Source organism: Carcharhinus amblyrhynchos, chromosome 11 (assembly GCF_965287045.1).
Source record: "Carcharhinus amblyrhynchos chromosome 11, sCarAmb.v2.hapA, whole genome shotgun sequence".
Lineage (NCBI taxonomy): Eukaryota > Metazoa > Chordata > Chondrichthyes > Carcharhiniformes > Carcharhinidae > Carcharhinus > Carcharhinus amblyrhynchos.
The window spans coordinates 17,471,735-17,476,170 of NC_137334.1; positions in this window are offsets into that span (position 1 = coordinate 17,471,735).

A 4,436-nucleotide genomic window follows, 5' to 3' on the forward strand; every position below is an offset into this window, starting at 1 on the left:
GCTTTCTGCAACAAGAAAATTTAACTTCTTTAAACTGCTAATGGTGTGGTCGTTTGAAAAGCAATTTAACAGTTACCTCGCCATTCCTCTGCTCTCGACATCGCAGGTACCTTGTGCCCGCTGCCCAAGGCGGTAAAGAAACAAGCCTCACAACACCAGGTTAACGTCCTACAGGTTTATTTGGAACCACGAGCTTTCTGAGTGCTGCCCTTTTCTCAAGTGAGTGGAGGCTAGTTCACAAACATGGCATGTATAAGCAAAGACATATTACAAGCTAATTTCAGATTGGAACGTGAAGAATGGTTGGAATGTGAGTCTTTACAGGTAATCAAGTCTTTACAGGTACAGACAGTGAGAGCGGAGAGAGGGATAATCACAGGTTAAAGAGGTGTGAATTGTCTCAAGCCAGGAGTGTTTTGCAAGCCCAGGTTAAATGGTGGGGGTTACATGTAATGTGACACGAACCTAAGGTCCTGGTTGAGGCCGTCCTCATGCGTGCAGGACTCGGCTATCAGTTTCTGATCGGCGATTCTATATTGTCATGCATCTTGAAGGCCACCTAGGAGAACACTTACACTACATGTAAGCATGTTTGTGAGCCTACCTCTCCACTCACCTGATGAAGGAGCAGTGCTCCGAAAGCTTATGATTTCATGTAAACCTGCTGGACTTTAACCTGGTGTTGTAAGACTTCTTATTGTGCCCACCCCAATCCAACTCTGACATCTCCAATCTCCAGGCAATTGGGATTAGCTTACGAGTTTTAAAAAAGAGGGCAGCATGGGCAAGTTGGGCCGAAGAGCCTGTTTCCATGCTGTAAACCTCTATGACTCCACATCATAGGTGGTTAAAGATTTGGAGGTTCTGCTGAAAAGGACTTCAGAAGTTGCTGCAGTGCATCCTATAGACACACACATCGCTGACACCTTGTTCCAGTGTTCGGAGTGAGTGGTGGATGTGATGCCAATCAAGGTAAGTTGTCCCTTAGTGTCTCAGGATATGTAGGTTAGCAACATTTGCTGTATAAATACACAGCATTACGAGGAGAGGGTGGGGGAGAGAAAGTGGGAAGAATATTATGTCAGAGAGTCTGTGCAGGCTCAATGGGCTAAATGGCCTCCTTCTGCACCATGGGTATTCTACAATCATTTCAAATCATGCCCCCCCACCCTGACATTAATGGCATTCTCATCTCAAATCCCCCTCGCACCCCTATTCACTCTCAGCATCACAGTCGTTATCATTCACTAGAAACTGAACAGAATCGATTAGGATTGTTTTCGCTGGAGTTCAGACAAATGAGGGGGGAACCTCATACAGACTTATAAAATTCTAACAGGTCTACTCAGGGGAGGTGCAGGATGTTCCCAATGGTGGGGGAATACAGAGCCAGGAGTTACAGTCTGAGGGTTCAGGGTAGACCAGTTAGCTCGGAGATGAGAAGACATTTCTTCACCCGAAGAGTAGTGAGCCTGTGGAATTCATTACCACAGGAAGTATTCGATGCCAAAACATTGAATGTATTCAAGAGGCAGCTGGATATAGCACTTGGGGGGAATGAGATCAAAGATTATGGGGAGAAAGCAGGATTAGGCTATTGAATTGGACGATCATCCTAATGAATGGCGGAGCTGGCTTGAAGGACCAAATAGTCTCCTCCCGCTTCTATCTTCCACATTTCTATGTAAAAGAGGTGTGTGGGTTCAGTGAATTGGCCATACTAAATTGCCCCTTAGTGTCCAAAAATGTGTAGGTGCGGCACAGTGATTAGCATGGCTGCCTCACAGCGCCAGGGACCCGGGTTTGTTTCTCGGCTTGGGTCACTGTGCGGAGTCTGCATGGGTTTCCTCCGAGTGCTCCAGTTTCCTCCCACTGTCTGAAAGATGTGCTGGTTAGATGCAAAATTCTCCCTCAGTGTACCTGAACAGGCATCGGAGTATGGCAACTAGGGGATTTTCATAGCAACTTCATTGCAACATTAATGTGAACCTACTTGTGACACTAATAAATAAACTTTAAACTTAGATCAAGCAAAATACTGCAGCTGCTGGAATCTGAAACAAAAGCAGAAACTGCTGGAGAATCTCAGCAGGTCTGGCAGCGTCTGAGAGAGAATCAAGCCAATGCATCCAGTCGGGATCACCCTGTGTCAAAGCCCCTAAGAAGTCTCACACGCCTTGCTACCAAATAAACCTGCTGGACTGTAACCTGGTGTTGTGAGACTTCTTACTGTGTTTAACCCCAGTCCAAAGCCGACATCTCCACATCAAAGCCCTTAGTCAGGGTCATCCAGACTCCAACCATCAGCTCTATTCTCTCTCCACAGATGCGGGCAAATTTAAGCCGAGGTCCTGTGGATGGGGATGGATTCCGGGGACAGGGCTCCGTCAGGCTGGATGGGCTGAATGGCCTCTTTCTGCGCTGTAGGGATTTGAACGGAGGAGTCAGTGGACAGACTCTGTCAGCTCAGCCGCTCTCCTCCCTCCACGGACACTTTCTCAATGGGAATATCTAACCTGAAAGCCTTTAATCTGATTCCCCCCCTCCGCCGCTTCACCTCCACAGGAATCACTCACCCCTGCAGCTGTCAGCCCGCTGCCACCGCGCCATCTTGAAAGCACCGGGTTCTCGCGAGGTTTCCAACGCCGCCATCTTAGAAATCCAGTTTCTCGTGGGATTTCAGCCTCCGCCATCTTGGAAATCCAGAACGCTCGCGATATCTCCGCCGCCGCCATCTTGGAAATCCCGCGTTCTCGCCGTTTCTCCGCTGCCGCCATCTTGGATATCCCGTGCTCTCGCGAGAATTCTGCCGCCGTCCCCATCTTGGAAATCTGTAGCTCTCGCGGTATCTCCGCCGCCGCCATCTTGGTAATCCCAAGTTCTCGCGGAATTTCCACTCCGCTGCAAGGATTTGGCGGTCTCACAGCGCGTCACTCGCCGGAAGTGACGCCACCGCCCTTCAGAGGCATGCGCAGCGCAGGAACTCGTGAATCTGCAGACTGTCGTTCGCCTCAGCCAAAGGTGTTTGGATTGAGCCCTGCCGCTTCTGTCACCCGAGCCCCCACCCAGTGATCTTTCCAAAATAATCACCTTACTAATTAGAATTGGGATGGAATTAGAAAATACTTTTTTTTCCATAATGGGCTTAGATTGAAGGTAAGGGGCAGGAGGTTTAAAGACGATGTGAGGAGAGACCCTTTCATACAGAAGGTGGTGGGAGTCTGGAACTCCCTGCCTGAAAGGGTGGGACAGGCAAACACCCTCATAACATTTAAGAAGTAATTCTTACCCGGGTTCAATTCCTGGCTTGGCCACTCACTTGTGTGGTGTTTGCACATCCACCCCATGTCTGTGTAGGTTTCCTCGGACAGTCCAAAGATGTGCAGGTTAGGGGGATTAGTGGCATAAATACTTGGGATTATAGAAAAAAGGTCTGGGTGGGATTGCCCCTTAATGATGGGGGAATTACGTGTGGTTACAAGGATAGGGCCTGCTGTTGGTGTAGTTTCGACGGATTGAATGGCCTCCTTCTGCACTGTGGCAATTCAATGACTCTAAGTATTTTATAGAATCCCTATAGTGAAGATGGAGGCCATTCAGCCCATCAAGTCTGCACCCAACTCTCTGGCAGAACATCTCACCTAGGCCTCATCTGCGTAACACCACGTATTTATCCGCTAATCTAACCTACACATCTTTGGACACTAAGGGGCAATTTAGCATGGTCAATTCCCCTAACCTGCACATCTTTGGAGAGTGGGAGGAAACCAGAGCACCCAGACGAAACACACGTAGACATGGGGAGTACATGCAAACTCCACCCAGACTGTAACACGAGGCAGGAATTGAACCCGGGTCCCTGGTGCTGTGAGGTAGCAGTGCTAACCACTGTGCCACCATGCTATATAGGGTTAATTTCCTTTTGAAACTCTCTCACTATTGCATCTATCTCCACCACTCTGTTAGGCAACGCTCAGTGCATAAAAGAAAAATCTAATCTCGCCTTTTGATTCTTCTGCTTATCGTCTTAAACCGGTGTCCTCTGATTAATGCCCCACCTGTAGAAAGGATACAATTCCTCCCTATCTATCCTTCATCATTTTAAACATTTTCCCTTAACTTTCTCTGCTTTAATCATGACTATATTTCAAGAAAGTACTTCATTGGCCAAAAAGTGACCTTGAGGTCATAAAAACCTTTTGAAAAATGTAAATCTTTTCTTTATTTACTTTGAAAAATTTCCAAGACCCCCTCAAGGGCATATTATGAGACAAAATCCCAGCGAAGAGACAGGGTTACTTAGGGAATATAGTATACTTAGGGCTCAGAGCCCACAACCCAACAATGACAGGAATGAAAGAAGTCAGAGCTTGGAAGGTCTCAGAAATCTCAAAAAGTTTGTGGGGTTGGAGGAGGTTACAGACATGGGGAGGAGC